Here is a 24,298-nt window from a genome sequence, read left to right on the forward strand (position 1 = left end):
TTTGTTGACCTCGAAAAAAGTGTCCAACAATGTAAAATGCTGCAAGATGTTCGAAATTCTGTAAACAATATGGATAAGCTTTTTGGGAATACACAATATGTACAAAAAGCAAGAGAGAATAAAAGTGGATGACCGAGAATGAAGAGTTCGGATAAAAAACTGTGTAAGGCTCGGATGAAGCCGGTCACAACTACTGCTCAATCCATACATCAAAGAAGCAACTATGGAAATAAAAGAAGGGTTCACTAGTGGAATTAAAATTCAAAGTGAAATGATATCAACGATATGATTCGCTGATGACATTGCTATCCTGAGTGAAATTTAAGAAGAATTACATGATCTGCTAAATGCAATAAACAATTTAATGAGTACAGATTATGGACTGAAAGTAAATCGAAGAAAGGCGAAAGTGATGAGGGGAAGCGGAAATGAGAAGCGAGAATCTTAACATCAGGGTTGGTGGTCACGCCCCTCCTCCACAGTGGGTAACATACGCCAGCTCGCCCGTTCGCGGTGGTGCTGTGCACTGTTCTCATGTTTTCCTTCGCGTTTTCATTGTTGAATTTAAATTTATATTGGGTGCAAATGAATAAAATATATTGCAGAAGTTAACAAAACGGTATTTCCACAATATTACATCTTTTTCAGTGTGAAACATTCTAAAACAAGGTGCTGCACACAAGGGGAATTTATGATCCCAGATGTTAAGTCCCATAGTGCTCAGAGCCATTTGATCCTTATTTTTATGATGACCGTCCTAGTCTGCCGAGCACCTTTGGCAATCGGTGTGTACTCAGCCCTCAATGCTAACTGAGGAGCAACTTGACTGAGGAGAAGCGGCTCCGCACACGAAATCGGCAACAGCCGGAAGGTGGTGTGTTGAACCCATGTCTCTCTATATCCGCATCCGATGACGCCAAGAGGCTGAGGATGATGCGGTGTTCGGTCGGAACCTTTAGGCCTTCCGAGACTGTTTAGTCGGAGTTTTCAGTTTTACTTAATTGCTTGCTAATGTCACTTTCCCACCGTCCTATTCCAGTTGCGAATGGCAGGTTTTAATTGCACTATGTTGACAGCGCCAGTAAACTGAGATCAAGCTTCACAGGTGTGCCGTGAAATTTAAACACTTCACTTGCCTGGGTGGTCAGCATAAACAGGAGTTGGGTGAACTACGCTGGTTTACAGCCTCACAGAAACTTCAGATCCGGGCCAACAGTGTCATTACCTGTGTTTAATCTCTGCGGCTATCTCCCATTATGGCCTGTGGTCGCCGGTGCGCATCTTTATGGAGCAAGTTCAACACCTCTTTCAGAAGTGGCTACATATTTAATTACCCAGTGACAGAGTGACAGAGAGAGGGACGGACAGAAAGAAACACACACACACATACACACACACACACACACACACACACACAGAGAGAGAGAGAGAGAGAGAGAGAGAGAGAGAACAGACTCAGACAGAGAGACTAGTGCTCCGAAACTCACACACACACACACACACACACACACACACACACACACACACACACATAGAGAGAGAACAGAGTGAGACAGAGAGACTAGTCCTAAGTGAAGACTCTTTGACTCGGCATCTCTTCATTAAGTAGGATGCACAGTTGACGAAAATGGTGAGGGAAATGCATAGTGTTTATTGAAATGAAGACTACAGAGAAAATAGTGGACAAGTTCACTATGAGCGTAAGTCATTTTCTGCTCCACGCTTAAGCTCTGTAAACGGACGTGTACAAATGCTTTACAGAAGAAAGGCCTTAGTCACTGAAACATTGATTGCAGAAGGAAAAAAAGGAGGCAGCCCCAACGCCTCTTTGGACGACGGATGACGCTAGGATAGTTGTCAGGATAGGGATGGGTAGGTGCACGTCTGTCCATGAACGTCGCACTGCATCATACAAAGAGCAGGAATACTTTAATTTCGAGTTTCCCAACCTGTAACTAGAAAGACAGCTATTTTATTCTCCATTTCTATCCTAACATTGTCTACAATGAGATTCAATTGCCATTCCCTGCACCATGCGTCAATTCGCTGCAGATCCTCCTGCATTTCACTACAATTTTCCATTGTTACAACCTTTCGATACACCACAGCATCATCTGCAAAAACCCTCAGTGAGCTTCCGATGTCATCCACAAGGTCATTTATGTATATTGTGAATAGCAACGGTCATATGACAATCCCCTGCGGCACACCTGAAATCACTCTTATTTCGGAAGACTTCTCTCCATTGAGAATGACATGCGGCTTTCTGTTGTCTAGAAACCCTTCAGACCATTTCGAAAAGTCATCAATTAATCGTCAATGTTGTGGTTTTGATCACATTACTTGTTTTTGAAATTGTTGACCAATAAAAAAAGCATAATAGGAGCCATTACTTTTTGACTGACTGTCGTATAATTTAATATACTCATTTGACATGGATTTCAGAGGGTCGCTATACGTTAGGACATGTGAACTAGGCAGACACCGCGTAGTCGCGACTACGTCACAATCGTTCGTGCTTTAGGTGTGAGAGCATTATCCTTGTGTTTCACGACGGCATACATGAGTGAAACGTCCTCGGTGTTCCAGTCGCGTCAATTTGAATAAAATTCTCGAGCTTTCGATGACGATTTCCGCCATTGTCGTCAGGAGTTCACTGACTGCCGGGGCTGCTTTTTTTTCTCTTTATTGTGCTTTTAAAACCTGCTCAACAGGCAGGCTGTCAGCAGCATTCTACGCTGATCTTCAGCCATAGAATAGACAATGAAAAAAAGAACAGAATGAATAGATGTAAGTTACACAATGGCGGGTAAGAAAACAGTGGACACATGAATACAGAATCACGGAGCCGTTCACACTCGACGATAATCCACACTACAAACTGTTGACACGACGCACAAACACTGAAGATGTCGATAGGACATGTGAACGATGGAGTGTGACGATGAACACTAAACACAAAACACGACGGCACACACGAGAAACGGATGGCGATGATCTCCGGCGCGCTAATGTTCACGTAATGTGTGCGAGTCCGTGGGCCTGCCTAGATGGGGAGATGGTGGAGGGGGAGGGAGATGGGAGTGCAAAGATGCCAATGGCAGAGGAGATGGGAGGAGGAGTAGAGGGATGGGGGTATGGCAAGCCTGCAGGAGGACTGGGAAGAAAGGGAGGAGGGAGGGAAGGAGGAGAGAAGGGAGGGAGGGTGCCCAAAGGAAAAAACACAAGAAGTGGGAGCGGAGGATCAAACTTGATAGGATGGGCAGATGGAGGGGAGGAGGGCACCATCAGGGAGAGGGAGCTGGCGGAAGCCACCTTGGGAGAGGGTAAGGAGGGTGGAGATACGGAGACCGGGTGGGACATGGGAATACAGGCGTGGCAGCAGGTGGGGGTGGGTGAGACAAGTGGGTGAGAAGGATCGAGTTTATGGGAGGTGTAGAGGATCTGTATCCGTTTGAGGAAAAGGAGGAGGTGGGGGAACGGAATTAGGTTGTACAGGATCCGCGTGGGGGAGGGGAGATGGATGCGATATGCGAGGCGGAGAGCATGGCGTTCAAGAATCTGAAGGATTTATAAAAGGTAGGGGGGCTGGAGATCCAGGCCGGATGGCCGTAGCACAGGATAGGGCCGATGAGGGATTCATAGGTATGGAGTATGGTGGAGAGGTCCAGACCCCACGTACGGCCAGAAAGGAGCTTGAGGAGACGGAGTCGGGAGCGTGCCTTGGCTTGGATTGTCCGGAGATGGGGGGATCCTGGAGAGGCGACAGTCGAGGGTGACGCCAAGGTACTTAAGGGTATGGGTGAGGGCAATAGGACGGCCATAGATGGTTAGATAGAAATCGAGGAAGTGGAAGGAAGGGGTGGTTTTGTCTACAATGATGGCCTAGGTTTTGGAGGGATTGACCTTGAGCAACCACTGGTTGCACCAAGCGGTGAACCAATCAAGATGGGATTGGTGGAGCTGTGGGGAACGCTGCAGGGTGGGGCAAGGGAAAGGAAGGCGGTGTCATCGGCAAACTGGAAAAGGGGGGGGGGGGTGACGGCGGCGGCACGTCCGCCGTATACAAAAGATACAACCAGGGCTGCTACCGTCTCTCGCTTATATAGGCATGATGACAGCAGCAGCAGCCAATCAGATAGACCCAATGTAGCGCGCGCGCGTAAGTGGACCCGCGTGGCAGCACCGGTGACGCAAGGTGGCGCCAGGGGCAGGCGCCGCGTTTGAAACTACCGCTCCCGCGTCGTGCATCTGTCTGTGCTTTCTTTCACGCGCCACATTGGGTCTGTCTGATTGGCTGCTGATGATGTCATAATGCCTATATAAGCGAGAAACCTAACTAACATAAGGACATGACACAGATCCATGCCTGAGGCAGGATTTGAACCCCGTGACCATAGTAGCAACGCGGTTCTGGACTTAACTGCTCGGCCACAGCGGCCAGCTGTCTTCTGCGTCCACGTAGTTTTCCTTGCTTGTGCGCTTTATGTTCCAAGTTCTGCGGTTGATACTTCTTCACTCACTTTTTCTTCTCTCTCTGCTATCTTTGCTTTTCGGAGTTAGTATATGGGGTTGAGTTGTGTGGGGGAGGAGACCAGACAACGAGGTCATCGGTGTCACCGGATTAGGTCAGTATGGGGACGGAAGTCAGCTGTTCCCTTTCAAAGGAACCGCCCCGGAATTTGCCTGGAGCGATTTAGGGAAATTATGTGAAACCTATATCAGCATGGCCGGGCGCGGGATTAAACCGTCGTCCTCCCGAACGCGAGTCCAGTGTGCTAACCACTGCGCCACCTCACTCGGTGTTTGAATTTGTTCATTGCTTAATTGATCATGGCTACAAGCGACGCAGTCGCCTCTTTCGCCACATCCAATTTATCTATGTTTATTCAGTTTCAGAGTCAACAAATGGCGCAACTGTTTGAAGTAATGAATCGCTTCACGACTGCGCAGAAGATTTCGCACAGAACATCGGACCCAACGGCAACGCGATAGACGGCACTGCAACGTATGTGCCGCCATTCCGTGGGTTTTGGAGGTGAAGGAAGGCCGGACAAGTACCTCGCACAGTTCAACGCACACATCACAATGCATCACATAGGAGGTACTGACAAATATTCTATTTCTAGGCCACGGCGGGAGTGACTGTTTGTGGCGTATTTTACATGTCTCGCCATGAACTAGTACAGTATGTGGACCTTTTGCAGGTGTTTACAATATATGAGGAGGACTGGGTTGAAGTGGGCGCAGCCTGTTAATTATTTTTTTCGGTTGCATAAGCACTAACGGAGCACTGCACACGTGGTCTAGGGGTAGCGTCTTTGACACATAAGCAAACCGTCTCCGGTCCCGGGTTCGATACGCGCCACTGAATAAATTTTGATAAATAATCAGCATTGGCGGCCGAAGACTTCCGGCATAAGAAGTCAGCCTCATTCTGCCAACAGCCTTTTCAAAGAGGGCGGAGGAGCGGATGGAGGTTCAGGGCACTCTCTTGTCCTAGGGTTGGGAAATTGCCCCTAAAGGCGGAAGAATCAGCAATGATCAACGACATGAGGATGCAGAAGGCAATGGAAACCACTGCATTAAAGACACGTAACATGTATCCACAGGACATGTGGCCTGTAGTTGAAGAAGTGTCATGATGATCTCTCCATTGGCGAATGATTCCGGAATAGTCCCCCATTCCGATCTCCGAGAGGGGACTGCCAAGAGGGAAGTTACCATGAGAAAAAGATTGAATAATTAACGAAAGGATAATGCTCTACGAGTCGGAGTTTGGAATGTCAGAAGCTTGAACGTGGTAGGAAAACTAGAAAATCTGAAAAGGGAAATGCAAAGGCTCAATCTAGATATAGTAGGGGTCAGTGAAGTGAAGTGGAAGGAAGGCAAGCATTTCTGGTCAGATGAGTATTGGGTAATATCAACAGCAGCAGAAAATGGTGTAGGATTCGTTATGAATAGGAAAATAGGGCAGAGGGTCTGTTACTGTGAACAGCTCAGTGACCGGGTTGTTTTAATCAGAATCGACAGCACACCACCAACGACAACGACAGTTCAGGTATACATGCCGAAGTCGCAAGCTGAAGATGAACAGATAGAGAAAGTGTATGAGGATATTGATAGGGTAATGCAGTATGTAAAGGCGGACGAAACTCTAATAGTCATGGGCGACTGGAATGCAGTTGTAGGGGAAGGAGTAGAAGAAAAGGTTACACGAGAATATGGGCTTGGGACAAGGAATGAAAGAGGCGAAAGACTAATTGAGTTCTGTTACAAGTTTCAGCTAGTAATAGCGAATACCCTGCTCAAGAATCACAAGAAGAGGAGGTATACTTGGAAAGGCCGGGAGATACGGGAAGATTTGAATTGGATTACATCATGGTCAGACAGAGATTCCGAGATCAGATACTGGATTATAAGGGGTACCCAGGAGCAGGTATAGACTCAGATCACAATATAGTAGTGATGAAAAGTAGGCTGAAGTTCAAGACATTAGTCAGGAAGAATCAATACGCTAAGAAGTGGGATACGGAAGTTCTAAGGAATGACGAGATACATTTGATGTTCTCTAACGCTACTTTAGTTCATTGATGAAAGGAGGAAGTACAAACTTGTTCCGGGAAAATCGGGAATACAGAACATCTGCTAAGACATGAGGGAATGACTTCCATGGGACTAGAGGGAGCTGTAGAGGGCAAAAATTATAGAGGAAGACAGAGATTGGAATACGTCAAGCAAATAATTGAGGATGTAGGTTGCAAGTGCAACCAGCACAGGGGAGGTATTCGTGGCGGGCCGCATCGAACCAGTCAGTAGACTGATGGGAAAAAAAAAAAATCTTACTTAGGTTTAAGTTGTTGACGTTCTAGGGGACTGATGACCTCAGATGTTAAGTCCCGTAGTGCTCAGAGCCAGATGAACCATTTTTGAACTAAAACTAAACTAAACTCCTCAGGAACAGGCTATGAAGGCCCAACAGTACCGACCGGCCGCCGTGCCATTCTTAACCACAGGCGTCATTGGATGCGGATATGGAGGTGCATGTGGTCAGCACACCTCTCTCCCGGCCGTGTGTCAGTTTCCGAGAGCGAATCCGCTACTTCTCAGTCAAGTGGCTACTCAGTTTGCCTCACAAGGGCTGAGTCCACCCCGGCAACCCGTTTGCAGACAGCGCCCGGAAGACTGGATGGACTCCCATCCAAATGTTAGCCCAGCCCGACAGCGCTTAACTTCGGTTATCTGACGGGAGCCGGTGTCACCACTGCGGCAAGGCCTTAGGCGATATACTGCCACTGGACCACTAAATTTCAAGGACAGTGTAGATTCAAATGCGATTGTGGCAACTACTACAGGGATGTCACGATTCGTGATGACATCATGCACATTGTAGGTGACTTTGGAAATCGGGAACAGATTCTTAAATATCCAGAGCTTTCCTTGAAACAGGTTCTGCAGATCCTAGACTATCAGGATTCCTGCGAAAGCGCAGCAGACAGTTTCGAGGTAGCGCCTGTTTGTTTTGTAGATAGCTGCCTCGCAGCCACCTCTCAAACATCGATCCGGGGGGAAGCAGACACAGTGCTCGTGTAAACACATGTCACGTCAGGCACAACGTGTGAAGTCGTGCCCTCATTGTAATACGGCACAGGCTTGCCGATCTTGCCCCTGGCGTAGAGCCACTTTCCTTTTTTCGTGGCAAACAGGATATGTTCATTCTGTTTGCCTACAAAAACGGTAACTCCTCATTCTGCTGCACTTTAAGGAAAGTTTAAGTCACAAACAGTGAGTGGTGTGTGCCCATAGCTCCACAGCATCTTTAGTGCTAAACAAATGTGTAATAGTCGCTCAGGAACGGCTCTCAACTCATCTGCAGTGCTACGTGAAAACCACAATCTATTTGGGTCTCTAACTATTGCTGGACATTCAGTTCGCTTGCAACTCAACGCTGGCGCTTCAGTGACTTTGCTCAAACGTAGAACTTGCGGGCGCCACATGCTTACGGCATATAACGACTAAGACATTCTTGTCGTGGGCAATTCTTGCCTTCCTGCAACTTTCCAAAATTAGACTAAGAGAGTGGCATTTGCAGTGCTTTCCTCTCAGAAAGTGCAAAAATTGTGTTCTTGACTCTTTCGATTTTTTAGTTTAAGCGTTCAGACCAACGTACTTTCTGTTTCTTCTTTTAATCCTTAGGACAGTGCTGCTGAGTTATGTGCAAAATCTTAGGATTTGGTTTCTGAGGGTTTAGGAAAGTCAATAATTTTGGTGCCCATCTCACAATAAGGCACAATCACGTTTTGGTCAAGTTCATCCTGTTCCTCAGGCTCATGAAGAACAAGTGGCTCAGGAAGTTACTGCTTTGCAGGACACAGGACTGTAACACCCATTACTGCCAGTCAGCGGGCGTATCCTCTTGTAGTTCTAAAGAGGCCATCCGCCATACTCCAGGATAAACTGGGCACTGCTTTGCGAAAACTAATTGGCGCGACACTTACTTGCAAATACCTCTGGTGAGAGGTGGTAAGAGGTGTTTTCATTAATATTCGTCTAGGTTTCTTGAAATTTTTGAGTTACAATTTGGCAATGTTTCTGCTCTAGCTATATGTCCGTGTTTTCTGGGGTTACTGACTGCAAAAATTCCCTTTTGCTCGAATTATGTAGACGAAATTGTCGTGTCGGGAAATACTAGCAATTTTGGCGCTATGTTTCAGGTATTGTGTACAACTGGTCTATAATGTAACAGACTGATGTTAAATACTTAGGACTTACCATTAATAGCGAATGTGTTGACTCATTGCAGTCATATTCGCTGTTATCCGTGACCTTCCAAATGCATTCAATATGTGAACATTACAGTCTGTGTTAGGTACGCCCACGTATTACATCAAATTAGGTCCGAAAGCCACTGAAATCGCTGCTGCTGTGCTTCGCTTGCACAGTGAGAACGTTCTTTTGTTTCGTCCCAAGAGTGTCAGAAGTTAAAATATGCTTTGCTTAGTAATCAATGACTTGTTCGCTATGATCCAGCCAAACCTGTGGCCTTGGCTATGGATGCTGCTTCTTACGCCATCAGTACAGTTTTGCAGCATAAATTTGGTGTGGTGATAGGGCGACTGCTTTTATTTCGAAGCTGTTGAACAGAGCTCAATGTAGTTATTCTCAAACTGAAAGGGTAGCTCTCGCCATTGTAATGTGTCACTAAGTTTCACCAGTATCTATTTAGCAGAAGATTTTACTTGGTGATTGGCCATAAACCCCTACAATCTTCGTTCAGACCTTTTCAGTCAGTCTCAACTCGCACGTGCTCTTCTTTTGTCAAATTACCAAAATGAGATTGTTTATCGCTTCATTTCTAAGCACGACAGTGCAGATGCTCTCTCTCGTCTCATGTTGGCCCAGATTCAACATTCGACGAGTCCTCTGCTTTGTGTTGCATAAAACACAAATGTTGTGCATGACTTTGCCTTTAATCACCGGAAAAATGGCCAGACACACCAGCAGATCCTGATTTACATATTCTGTTGCTCCACATCCGCAGTGGTTGGCCGCATTCCGCCCGACTAATTTATAGATTTGTGGTTCCCAATATTTTACCCGTTAGCACGGCCTTGCAATTGACCATGGTGTCTTTTGCTTCACACCGATAATCAGTAGTCACTGTTGTGGTATCGTAGGCTTTCTAGCCTGACGTGCTTTGCTTGCTACATGAAGGTCACTGAGGCGTCGTTCACACCAAGCGGTTGCCGGGACGTCGTTCTCGTGGCACGATCTGGACGCATAGATTGAACATTTGATATCTCAGTGCCAAGCCAGTGCTGAACGCCACAGTGAGTGCCACCCCTGCTGTTATTTAAATGGGACAAACCACAAGCACCTTGACAACGGTTGTACTCGAATTTCGCTGGTCCTTACCGGAACACGCGTTGGCTCATCGTCGTTGATGCTTTCAGCAAATTTCCCTGCGCTGTTGCTGTGTAGTCTACTACCGCTCGTTCTACAACGCAGACCTTGTCATCCACGGCGACTGGTAGCCGCTTTATCTTAGGCACCCTGTCACGGTTCGCGCGACTCCTGCCGCCGGAGGTTCGAGTCCTACCGCGGGCATGGATGTGTGTGTTGTCTTTAGCTGTCCGCAGTTCGTGGTCGTGCGGTAGCGCTCTCGCTTCCCGCGCCCGGGTTCCCTGGTTCGATTCCGGGCGGAGTCAGGGATTTTCTCCGTCTCATGATGACTGGGTGTTGTGTGATGTCCTGAGGTTAGTTAGGTTTAAGTAGTTCTAAGTTCTAGGGGACTGAGGACCATAGAAGTTAAGTCCCATAGTGTTCAGAGCCATTTGAACCATTTTTGTTGTCCTTAGCGTAAGTTAATGTAAGCTAGATTAGGTGGTGTGTGAGCTTAGGGACCGATGACCCCAACAGTTTCGTCCCATAAGATTTTACCACAAATTTCCAAATTTCCTTGTCATCGACTTTTTGCCTCAATAGATTACCTGAAGTGATTCTGACTGACAACGAACCCCAATTTATCGCCGCTGTATTTGAATAGTTTTGCACTGCCACCGGCATCAACCACATGACGAGTACACCTTTACACCACCTATCCAAAGAGGAAACTGAACTATTAGAATGAAGGTTAAAGCAACAGATGATCAAACTCCGTGCCTCCCAAACAAGGGAACGAGCTCTGTTGCTATTCTTGCCTTCTTACCGTTCCCAGCCACGCGACCATCGTCGACCAGTTGTTGCATGGACGGCGCAACCTCATCTTCTTTCAGTTGTTGGACCCACCTCAGTGGGCGCCACCCTCTCTGCCCAGACAGGCGAAGTATGACACTGACGGTTTGATCTTTTATAGATTGTATGGCAGACGGAGGCGCTGGAAGCGAGCCACTGTGGAGGTTCTACATTTCTACTGCAGCGACTGAGAGGATTGCTGAGACACCAAGGGAATGTATGTGAAGTGCGCAATCCTGCCACGAGCTTCATGCTTTCAGATTCCGTGACTGTCTGTATGCAGCAGCACTAGCTGCATGCAGCTCACGTGGGTTCCCCGCCGCTAGCGTCGGTCCCGCTGCTGACGGAAGTCGACGCTCTTTCATGGCCGTCGCTGTCTCAGTCGTCTGGGCATTGGCCCCTCTACCTGGTAGCTGTCCGGGTCTCTCTGCACTCGCTGAGATGCCTCTATCTTCCCTTGCTGCTCTGCCTCTGGATATGGGTGCACACGCGGTGCCATGTTTTCGTGCTGGCGTGCCTGGTCAGTCTCAGGGCATGGGTGGAATCTCGTCACTGGTCTCACTTCCGGCTCCGCACTCCTGATTGCAGCTGCATCCAACCCTACCATCCCAGCCCTCGTCGTTCGCCCATATATACTACATGACGCCAGAGAGAGCTTTGGGGGAGTAATGCAGTAACATGCTGCGGTACAACCCTATAGGCGTCAACATTGGAAACAGAAATTTCCGTCAGACTCCTTTAGCAGTATTGGGGCATCTAGTGCACCCAATATTGTACACCCACTGAGCCACGTCTCCAGTGGTTCTAGGCTACGAATACACACTGACGCCTATATATACGCAGAAGCACGAAAAGAAGCTGGTATAGACGTGCGTATTCAAATACAAAGATATGTAAACAGACAGAATTCGTCGTTGCCGTCGACAACGCCTGTATAAGACAACAAGCGTCTGGCGTAGTTGTCAGATCGGTTACTGCTGCTAAAACGGCAGGTTATCAAAGTTCAATTGAGTCTGAACGTGGTGCTATAATCGGTGCACCAGCGGTGGGACACAGCATCTTCGAGGTAGCGATAAAGTGGAGATTTTTCCCTTAAGGCCATTTCACGAGTGTAACGGTAATATCAGGAATCCGGTAAACATCAGATCTCCGACTTCGGTGTGGCCGGAAAAGGATTCTGCTGGAACGACACAAATGACGACTCAAAAGAATCGTTCAACGTAACAGAAGTGCAACCCCTCCACAGGTTTCTGCAGATTTGAATGCTGGGCCATCAGCAAGTGTCACCGTGTAAAACATTCAACGAAACGTCATCGATATGGGCTTTCTGGGCCGAAGACCCACTCGTATACCCTTGATCACTGAACGACACAAAGCTTGACGCCACGCCTGGGCACGTCAACACCGACGTTGGACTGTTGATGACTGGAAACATATTACCAGGTCGGACAAGTCGCGTTTCAAATTCTATCGTGCGGACGGACATGTCGGCAAGCTAACCGGGGCGCTGTAACGGTGTGGGGCGTGTGCCGTTGGAGTGATATGGGGCCCCCGATACGTGCAGATACCACTCTGTGATAGGTGACATATGTAAGCATCCTCTCTGATCACTTGCATCAATTCATGACCATTGTGCATTCCGACGGACTTGGGTGATTCCAGCAGGACAATGCGACAACCCCAGACGTTGAGAATCGCTGCAGAGTGGCTCAAGCAACACTTTTCTGAGTTTAAAAATTTGCGCTGTCCACCAAACTCCCCAGACATTAACATCGTTCAGCGTACCTGGGGATGCCTTGCAAGGTGCTGTTCACAAGAGATCGCCACCCCTTCGCACTCTTGGGGAGTTTTGGACAGCCCTGCAGTATTCATGGTGTCAGTTCCCTCCTCCCTCGAGCACTACAGATATTAGTCGAGTCCATGCCACGTCGTGTGGCGACACTTCTGCTTGCTCGCGGGGGCCCTACAAGGTATTAGGCAGGTGTACCTATTTCTTTGGCTCTTCAGAACGGCCGGAGGCAGCGACGCGCCCCACTCGCACGTGGAGCCTCTTTGCTACCTGACACAGCGTAGACGTCGCCTAGTCACGGCTTCGACACCATCGTTCGTGTTCTAGTTCTGAGAGCGTCATCCTCGCTGCTGTTGTATGAGCTGGTTTCCGTTTATTGTTGCATTCTCTTCAATGAGTCTTCGTAAGCCTGGGGGAATACAAGTTAAGTAAATCTGCCTTTAATCAAAATATCCACGGGTGTACTGCCGGCCTATAGTGTCCAACCGGCACAATATTTCGGCGATCAAACATGTCGCCATCATCAGGTGAACTGACGGACTGAGCTCCTGTGAACGTGCCGGCACGGAGATCCGTACGCTATGGCTGCTCAGGGGGAACTGGGTTCGGTCGCGACGGCGGCCGATTTAAATACCCTCCGCCCGCGGCGCGCTCCCTCCGCCGTCCGCGCCCCGCGCCACGGTGGCGCGGCGGAACAGATTGCGACGGCGTCTGAGATAACGTCGGTGTGATGGCTCTGTCCGCCGTGGTCTTCACAACTATGCGTTTGCTCGATTTACTCTTGATTAACCCAATTGCTGGTTCCCAAGCCTTGCTAAGATTATAGCCACAGTTATGGTTTATGAGGTCGTCATTGGTGCGAATTTCGATGGCTGTGACTGTGGCTATAATCTTAGTAAGGCTTGGGAACCAGCGATTGGGTTAATCAAGAGTAAATCGAGCAAACGCATAGTTGTGACGACCACGGCGGACAGAGCCATCACACCGACGTCATCTCAGACGCCGTCACAATCTGTTCCACCGCGCTATCGTGGCGCGGGGCGCGGACGGCGGAGGGAGCGTGCCGCGGGCGGACGGTATTTAAATCGGCCGCCGCCGCGACCGGTTGGGCACTATAGGCCGGCAATACACCCGTGGATATCTTGATTAGCAAATACCCCGGGAGAAACTCAAGAATCACAAATCTGCCTTTGTTGAGTTAACTTGTTCGCTATCATTTCTGCTTCTATCCAGTTGTTCTCTGACGACAGTTACAGCACCACACTATAGTCCACCTCTGTTTACTCTTGTGTACGACGTCGTGAAAAACAGCCAGTCCCAAAGTTTTCTAGCTGCTTGCTCGCTCCAGAAATTGGCAGAGGTTGTGACACTGGAAAATTGTACTGAAATTCAGGAGGATCTGTAGCGAATTGATGCATGGTGCAGGGAATTGCAATTGAATCTCAATGTAGACAAGTGTAATGTGCTGCGAATACATAGAAAGAAAGATCCCTTATCATTTAGCTACAATATAGCAGGTCAGCAACTTGAAGCAGTTAATTGGATAAATTATCTGGGAGTACGCAATAGGAGTCATTTAAAATGGAATGATCATATAAAGTTGATCGTTGGTAAAGCAGGTGCCAGATTGAGATTCATTGGAAGAATCCTAAGGAAATGCAGTCCCAAAACAAAGGAAGTAGGTTATAGTACGCTTGTTCGCACACTGCTTGAATACTGCTCAGCAGTGTGGGATCCGTACCAGATAGAGTTGATAGAAGATAGAGAAGATACAACGGAAAGCAGCGCGCTTCGTTACAGGATCATTAGGTAATCGCGAAAGCGTTACGGAGATGATAGATTATCTCCAGTGGAAGACTCTGCAGGAGAGTCGCTCAGTAGCTCGGTATGGGCTTTTGTTGAAGTTTCGACAACATACATTCACCGAGGAGTCAAGCAGTATATTGCTTCCTCCTACGTATACCTCGCGGAGAGACCATGAGGATAAAATCAGAGAGATTAGAGCCCGCACAGAAGCATACCGACAATACTTCTTTCCACGAACAATACGAGACTGGAATAGAGGGGAGAACCGATAGAGGTACTCAAGGCACCCTCCGCCACACACCGCCAGGTGGCTTGCGGAGTATGGATGTAGATGTAGATGTAGAAGGGCCAGAGAACCTAGGAAGCTTTGGCATCTCTTATCGTCAGATTTTCATCAACGACAATGGCCGATGAGTGGGCATAGAGCTAAGATATGAAAGATTTTAGGGCTGAATGCATGCAATTACAGATGTAATTTTTCTATACCAAATTATCTAACAATGTCTAATTAGTAACTCAGTCAGTTGTCTTGTATATCTCACACAAGACTGTAACAGGTAATTTTTTATTCCTAAAATTTTTTATTGTTCTTTCAGCAAAACGTCAGGAAGTGCAAACAGTGATTAGGTTGTATTACCTAGGATCCCACTAAGCACTAGAAGCGCAAATCTAAGGAAAGAAATTATAAACCGATGAACACTGTTAGTAGCAGACGAAACTACAGGGAAGAATTATGCCTCGGAGAAAGGTACAGCAGATGAGTTTCCTGCACGTTCTCGGAAATAGAGATGTAGCCACAGAAATTACGAAATCGCTACAGTTGAGGCAAACGAATCATGAAATATGGGAAAACATCTCTCGTGCTTGTGTGTGTGTGTGTGTGTGTGTGTGTGTGTGTGTGTAAGCACGCGTGCGTATACAGGAATTTCAGCGGGCAAAGGGTTGTCGAGAGTTCACTGCGAATTATCGGCTGACAACGAGTGACAAAAAGCGAACGACGTGAATGCATCGGCGAATGGAAATAGGAGCCGAGAGAGCGCCGGCAGCAGCGGCATAAATCGCAGAGCCGTTTATTCCACACATGATTCACCAATAGTCGTTTGCGCTGTAGAGTGAGAGCCGCCCATCCCCGGTGACCGCTGTCGCCACACAAGTGATTCCTTTTGTTTTATCGCTTTGTGAACTTTTGCAGGTGCCGCACACAGCGCAGTCCGGCGATAACTCGCTAAAATAATTCCGAATACAACACGGTGGCCATTGTGAGTCTGCAGTAATGTACACACCAGTATTTCCGTGAAACAAACATTTGTGAGTCTGAAAATCGTTTTACCCTCCAACGGCTTCGTGTGTTTTCGACGTCATGTGACAACATTCGTTGCAGAGAAGGGGTTGCTCTGTTAATGGCGATATAAAACAGAAAGGCGACAGCTGTTGACTTTTCAGTTCTGTCGTGCACACGCGCTTGAGTATTCTACAGATGTACAGAAACCACGAGGCCCAAGAAAAACTTAGTACACTCGGAATTTTGCAGCTGCAATCACTACACACTTTTGCGTATTTTTCCTGGGGACAGAAATTCTCAGATCCAGTACTTGGCCATAAAGAGGACGAGTGTTGGTGACGTAAGGTTTCTGATCACCATCAAAGCTTTGAGTTAAATTTCAAAACGTGCTACAACTGCCACTGCCTCGGAAAGTTGAAAGTGAGACAAAAAATACCGAAATCTAAACGAATATTTACATTAGCATGTCACGTAAGCATATTTTTATGTTTTTAGTCGTTTGTCTTCTGATAGGTTTGATGCGGCCCTCTACCAATGCCTCTCCTGTACCAACCTCTTCATCTCAATGTAGATCTATCATCCTCAATTATTTGCTTGACGTAATCTAATCTCTGTCTTCCTCTACGGTTTTTTCACTCTAGTACCACGGAAGTTATTCCGTGATACCTTAACGGATGTGCTACCATTACGTCCTTTCTTCTTGTCGATGTTTTCGATGTAGTTCTTTCCTCGTCGACTCTGCTGTAAACCTTACCTTATCAGGCCACGGCCACCTAAATCACAACATTCTTCCATAGCATCTCATTTCAGATGCTCAGATTCTTCTGTTCCGGTTTTCCCACTGTCTATGTTTCACTACAATACCATGTTGTACTCCAAACGCATATTCTCAAAAAAAATCCTAAAATTAATTTTTTCTCCATTTTACAGAGAACAGCGACGTCATCAGCGAACTGTATCGCTGACATCCTTTCGTCTTGAATTCTAATTCCCTTCGTGAAACTTTTTTTTATTTTCCTCCTTGGTTCTTCAGTCAATATATTGAACAGAAACGGCGAAAAGACTACATCCCTGTCTTGCATCCTTTTTCACCCAAGCAGTTTCATCATGGTCTTCCACTCTTGTTATTACCTCTTGGCTCTTGGATATATTGTATATGACCCATTTTTCCCTAGAGCTTACCACTATTTTCCTCAGAATATTGAACATCTTCCACTATTTGACATTGTCGAACGCTTTTTCCAAATCGACAGATCCTATGAACGTTTCTTGCTTTTCATTTGGTCTTCCTTCCATTGTCATCCGCAGCGTCAGTTCTGCCTTTATAGTGCCTTTACCTTTCCTAAAGCCAAACTGGTCGTAAAATAAATCCTCAATTTTCTTTCCCATTCTACTATATATTAGTCTTGTCGGCAAAATGGATACATGAACTGTTCAGCTGATTGTTGGACAATTCTCGCACCTGTCACATATTGCAGTCTTCGGAATTGTGTGAATGATATTTTTCCGGAAGGCAATAGGTATGTCGCAAATTCATAAATTCTACACACCAACGAGAGCAGTTGTTTTGTTGCCACCTCCCGTAATGATTTTAGAAACTCTGATGGAATTGTCTGTATCCCTTCTACTTCATTTCATCTTAAGTCTTCTATAGCTCTTTTAAATACTGATTCTAAATTTGGATCCCCTGTCTCTTATAAATCGCCTCCAGTGTACTCTTTCCACCTATCCGCTCTTTCCTCTACATTTAACAGTGGAGTTCCTGTTGCACTCTGTGGTGTCACCGCCAGTCACCACACTCGCTAGGTGGTAGCCTTTAAAACGGCCGCGGTCCGTTAGTACACGTCGGACCCGCGTGTCGCCACTATCAGTGATTGAAGACCGAGCGCCGCTACACGGCAGGTATAGTCTAGAGAGACTCCCTAGCACTCGCCCCAGTTGTACAGCCGACTTACCTAGCGATGGTTCACTGTCTACATACTCTCTCATTTGCAGAGACGACAGTTTATCATAGCCTTCACCTACGTCATTTGCTACGACCTAGCAAGGCGCCATATTCAGTTACTATAATTACTTCAAGAACGTATTCTGAACGGATAATATTGTGAATCATGTACCGTCAAGAGCGACGGTGGATTAAAGTGAAGTATGAAACTAATTACGTCCGCTTTCTGAATTCTTATTCCTTGTCATGTTCCAGACCTCAAGTCAGTATGGTTCTTCCGTCCTCGCGCCAGCTTGCGTGTGCTAAAACGCGTGCATTTCGGCCTCCACTCGTAGCACAGTATTGGCTCTTCTGCTAACACAAAACTCTTATTGTTACTTCCCTTGCCTTTAATTTCAACTAATGTTGTTTTGATTTTTCTGTATGCTGAGTCAAACCTTCCGACGATCATTTCTTTTTTGATTTCTTCATATTTTTCATGCAGCCATTTCGTCTTAGCTCCTTTCACTTAGTATTTGTTTCATTATTGACTTGTACCTCTGTACTTCGGAATTTGCCTGAACATTTCTGTATTTCCTTCATTCATCGATCAACAGTTATTCTGTTACTCATGCTTTCTTCGCAGTTACCCTCTTTATACGTATGTGTTTGTTTCCAACTTCTGTGAGTGCCCTTTTTAGAAGTGTCCATTCTTCTTCAACTGCCTGCTGAACTATTCCTCGCGGCAATATATGTAGCTTCAGAGAACTTCAAACGTATCTCTTCATTCTTTAGTACTTCCACATCCCACTTCTTTGTGCACGGATTTCTCCTGACTAGTCTCTTAAACTTCAACCTACTCTTCATCACCTAATACAGGCAAAGGAAAATGTCATGTACAGAAATGAAATCCTAGCGTGCTGCATGAAATGATAAGAATTTTCCTAGTTGACAGTTTTCAGTAATTTGAAGTCCATATTTATGTGTACAAATAAGAAGAACGAAACATAGAGCTTATGAAGCACTATCCTGAAATGCTATAGCAAGTAAGGAGCTGAGAGTGATAAGGTGGATCCGATACAGATAATTTTATTTTTAAAATGGTATTACAAATAGTTACTATACATTAGTTTAACAGGTAAAGACCGAGAAACGCGGTTGAATGCAGGCAAATGGAAAATATAATTTTTACATTATCAACAGAACAGTTTATATGGAGAAAACAAACCGCCGAGTTTCACCCCATTCTGTTCTGTTTCAACATAGATAGAATAGAGCGCAGAATGAACTAAAAAAGAAAGGAAAACATTTCAAGAAATGGCTCTGAGTCGCCTAGAACTTAGAACTAACTAAACCTAACTAACCTAAGGACATCACACTTTTCCATGCCCGAGGCAGGATTCGAACCTGCGACCGTAGCAGTTGCGCGGTTCCGGACTGAGCGCCTAGAACCGCGAGACCACCGCGGCCGGCGAAAACATTTCAGTTGACAAGCCTTCCATGATGATAAATCCAACACTAAGAAACCATTTAGTTATTAAAGGGGTTGATTCAGGGGAGGGGACCAAACAGCGAGGTGATCGGTCCCAATTGATTAGGGAAGGATGGGGAAGGAAGTCAGCCGTGTCCTTTCAAAGGAACCATCCCGGCATTTAGGGAAATGAGGGAAAACCTAAATCAGGATGGCCTTTCGTGGGCAAGTGCTCTACCAACTGAGCTACCCAAACACGACTCACACTCCGTCCTCACAGCTTTACCTCTGCCAGTACCTCGTATCCTACGTTGCAGTGAAAGTTTGGAAGGTAGGAGACGAGGTACTGGCAGAAGTAAAGCTGTGAGGACGGGGCGTGAGTTGTGCTTGGGTAGCTCAATTGGTAGATCACTTGCCCGCGAAAGGCAAAGGCCCCGAGTTCGAGTCTCGGTCTGGCACACAGTTTTAATCTGCCAGAAGCTTTCATATCAGCGCACACTCCGCTGCAGAGTGAAAATCTCATTCTGGAAGTCATCTTGTGTCTCAGTGCGCGACCGACCAACCGATCGATCCAACCGCCAATGACTATTGCCTGAAGAAACTCGAGTAGACTGGCGGCCTAACACATACTAGCACTCCGGACGAAGACAGACACCGACTGCCTCACACTGACCCGGCTGGCCAACTGACCAGACTCCTCGTTAGTCAGCTCATAGCGCCCCTCAAATGCACGTGAGCAGGCTACCTTTCCCCTTTCCCATCAGAGGGAAACGTCAAAGCTGCGATTGCCACAGCGGCGCCACCGCCAGAAATGGAGGGCGGCTGCTTCACACAATGCGCTGCGGTGCGCTCTTCAAAACAGCAGTTTTTACCAAGGCTCAATTCTTCTGTCCACGAACCCTCTCAGTTCATACAGTGCGATGTTTGATGAAAGCTCCTGAAACCGATTAGTCCGACCTTCCATGTGCAACGGCAACACGTCTGCAAGACGTCATTTGAGTGCTGAGGATCGTGGAGGTGCAGGTGGACGGCTCAAAGACGGTAAAAGTGTCGCTGCTGTGTTAACGGCAATGGTTCTGTCCAAAAGTGTCGTCTTGCCATGAAGCAAGACCGCTAAAGGTGGAAATGATATGGGGATTCACGCCAGTGGTCGTAGATGGATCTCCACAACGCTAAAAGATAGATGCGTAACCCCAGTGGTGAAAAGGAACTGACATCTCACTTCTATGCAGCTTGGTGCACACCTTCCAACCACTAGTGTACAAGTGTTTTTGCAAGAACCATTTCGTGGTGATTGAATCATGCTGGTTTCTAAACTCGGAAGCCTGTTAAAAGTGTCCCAATTCAATCACCTATTTGTCAAGAAATACTTGGTGTACGGAGCTTGTTGTTTGGGGTCAGCAACAGCAGTCACTGTGACAACCGATTCTGGCCACCATTTAGGATGGAGAGACAGGGGAATACGTAACCCACCACAGAATGTTCATGAAAGTCATCGGTTTTGTCTAGGCGTTATGATGTGTGCAGGTATTACGCAAAATATTCCATCACCGCTGCGTACATTTGCCCAAGGTACCGGCACGGCATGTCACAGCGCTATTTCAGAGAGATCGTTCTGAATCATCTTCGTCTATTTAGGGGTGCAGCAGGTCCTAACTTTCTGGACGACAATAAACGCCCACACACGACTGCTGAGGTGTCGGATAGATGGGAAAGTGATGATACTGAATGTATGGGGTGGACTCCGTGCTCTCAGGACCTACAACCTACAGAGTATGTCTAGGATGTTCATGGCAGACGTGTTTCTCAATGAAAACCTCGTCTCCGAACCGTTCAAGAACTGAAAACCGCCTTGAGGGATGAGTGGGACAATGACCCCAAATAACTTCTCAAGTTTGGTAGCTAGCATGAATAAGTGCATTAGTAGCTGTGGAGGGCATATTACATTTTGAGACTCTTATATCAACTATTGTGGTGGGTGTTTGTGTCAAATATGAGCGCCGGCCAGGGTGGCCGAGCGGTTCTAGGCGCTACAGTCTGGAACCGCGCGACCGCTACAGTCGCAGGTTCGAATCCTGCCTCGGGCATAGATGTGTGTGATGTCCTTAGGTTAGTTAGGTTTAAGTAGCTCTAAGTTCTCGGGGACTGATGACGTTAGAAGTTAAGTCCCATTGAGCTTCTGTAGTAGATTATATTCGCGGCTTCTTTCAATAGCTTCGTTCACAACCTGTCGATGTTCATCATTTCTAAAGTCAGCTTTTACTTTTCTCTGGCTGAAGACCATAGTTTGTAGCCAACTAGTTAGGATGTTTCTAAAAGTCTCGTAAACCATGTACATATGGTTAAGAGACCTTTAATTCTTTGAATATTCCTCGCAGCTTTTCATTAGAGTTACAAAAATTGTACCATTATTCCTGCTATTTGTTATCATCCCTTCATGCAAAACGTCTGTGAATAACTGTGCAAGGTTTGATTTCTACACTTCTGTACCTGCTTTTATGCTTCTAATGTTATTGCATCATTCACTGGAGTTTTTCCTCTTTCAGTGTGTCTGATTGCTTCCCCTTGTGCCTGATTGCTTCCCCTATCTTCGATGTTACTTCCGGTGTGCCCTAACCGTCGGAGTATGCTAGCTGACTGCATAGGAACCATAGAATTTTATTAGTAATTGTTATTCATAATATACGATAGTGCCCAAAGACTTCCTGATAACACATGTTTTAAAACTTTAGTCTCTACTCCTGAGTGGACATGGGTGTTGTGTGATGTCCTCTGGTTAGTTAGGTATAAGTAGTTCTAAGTTAAAGGGGACTGATGACCATAGATGGTAAGTCCCATAGTGCTCAGAGCCATTTGAACCAATCTGAGTGAACATGACCACCAACGAAGTTTTCCAGATTTCGTCGCCGGCAACATACAGCGAGCATATACCGTGATAGTATATTGGTAATGTGACGGAATTTTGGCCGATTGTTGGCACTACCTGCCAGGAGCGAGTACGCACTAAGGTTGGGGAATATTAACGATCTGTTACGTACAGTCAGCATGGGCGTGACGTCCAAGTGGATGCATCCGCTGAACAAGGATAAACAGCTACACAATGTCAATGACCCAACGGGAAATTCGATACCCTAAACAACAGAAGTAAGGCGGAATACAATAAATAATATTAGAAAGGGACATTCTAAGCTAACGTCGTGTACACTCACCAGCCAGAACATTATGACAACCGATCGATATTAACCCGACCGGGTGATAGCAGCGTCACCTGGAGAGGAATGAGTGCTAGTCCGACACACACACCGTACACGTAGAATCAGTGAGCGTGCTGCCCGGGTGTAAAATAGGGTTAGGTGGCCGGGCGCCCGACCTGTCCGAGTGTGACCGAAGGCAGAATGTGATGGCTTCGAGGCTCGGCACGAGCATTCCGAAAATTGCACGACTTGTCGGGTGTCCGAGGAGTGCTGTGGCGAGTTCCTTCAACAACTGGCGAAACCAAGGTCGAAACACGTTCCACACGTCGTGTGGTTGGCCGGTTGGCCTCATTACAGATATTAGACGACGTAGACTGGGCAGACTGGTAAAACCTGACAGGCAGCGAACTGTTGCAGAATCAACATCAGACCTTAATGCCAGGCAGATTACAAGCGTTTTCGAATACACAATGCACCGAACACTCCTAATGATGGGCCTCCACAGCCGACGACCCATGCAGCCCGACGACATCGGCAGTAATACTGAAATGGGCACCTGACCATTGGCAGGAAACGTTGGTGCAGTGGTAGAGCTTTGCATAGTCTGATCAATCCTGATACTTTCTTCATTGTGTCGACGGGAGGACGCTAATATGTCGTCTTCCTAGGGAACAACTCCTTAACACCTGGACTGCTTGACAGAGACAAGCTGGCGGCGGCTGCATTATGTTCAGGAAAAGCTTCACATGAGCACCCATGGCTCCAATGGAGCTCATTCAAGGCACCAAGACGACCAAGGAATATCGTACAGTGGTTGCGGACCACGTACACCCCTTCATGACGATTCTGTCCGGAACCGCGCGTATGCAGGTTCGAATCCTGCCTCGGGCATGGATGTGTGTGATGTCCTTAGGTTAGTTAGGTTTAAGTAGCTCTAAGTTCTCGGGGACTGATGACGTTAGAAGTTAAGTCCCATAGAGCTCATAGCCAGCCAAATATGAGCTTTATTTACATCTGTTACTCTATTTTCCCATGTTGTGATATCTGTACCATTTTGCGTTGTAAATGTGACACATCATCTGTGTTGCTCCTGTACTGTATCATGTCGCCCATCATTGCCTGTGTTTTTTCTCGTTGCACAACGCCTGTGTTCCGCAGCGGTTGCCAGGTAGTATACCTTGATTTTAAGGTGAGGTTACTGGGGCCACTTCCATAAAAGTGTGTGTAAATAAAATTTGAACAAGAGCGCCATAATGGCTTCAACTGAGACAGAACTTGCGTTTATAGTGATTACAGGGTCGATTGAAGAAAAAACTCATGTAATATTCATAGATTGTTAACAGGGCTCAAAGCCAATAATCTGAAATAAGTCACAGATTTACCAATGATAGCAGGACCGTTAACACCGAGGTTGATTCGAACCTAACCCACGCAGCATAAAGAACAGCAGATAGCTCCAAACAGCACCTCGTACAATCTACACTTTAAGGCAGTCACCAAACAAGTCCGTACGGCTGAACCATTCCATTTTGCCAGTGATCTCTATGGATACCAAACAGAAGTCACAATACGAAAACCACCTTCCACCAAATCCGAGCGACATGCTTCTCAGGCGTGTAAACTGGAAGATTAGCAGTACACACTTCCGATCAAACTGATATTCTATTCCCTCAGTTGTTTATAGCGTCCATATTCCACGTAAGTGCCAGCACTTGCCGCTTGATGGCCGCCTTCCAGTTATTGGTCGTCAACGACTGCAGAAAGTTGATGGGGTCAGCCGTCAAGTCGACCTTCGCGTCCATTCTGGTGATATGAGAAACAGACCCTTCCTTAACTAAAGACGTTTTTATCGCGCGATACGTCTAGAAACATCGCACAGGTCATGTACACTGCCTTTCAAAAATCTGAAGCAGCCAGAAGGAACGCGAGTCGAAATGAAAGTTCACGGATATGTGATGTTATTTCAATGCTTACAATGTAGTGTCATAATAACAAATAACTTGACTGTAAGAGCCCCCTTATCAGTATGACGTTGCACTCTTCCTAGCGTGGATGCATACACTGATTCCAGTTGAGGCTAGCTGGTCCACACATTGTG

Source organism: Schistocerca gregaria, chromosome 6 (assembly GCF_023897955.1).
Source record: "Schistocerca gregaria isolate iqSchGreg1 chromosome 6, iqSchGreg1.2, whole genome shotgun sequence".
NCBI classification, from domain to species: Eukaryota; Metazoa; Arthropoda; class Insecta; order Orthoptera; family Acrididae; genus Schistocerca; species Schistocerca gregaria.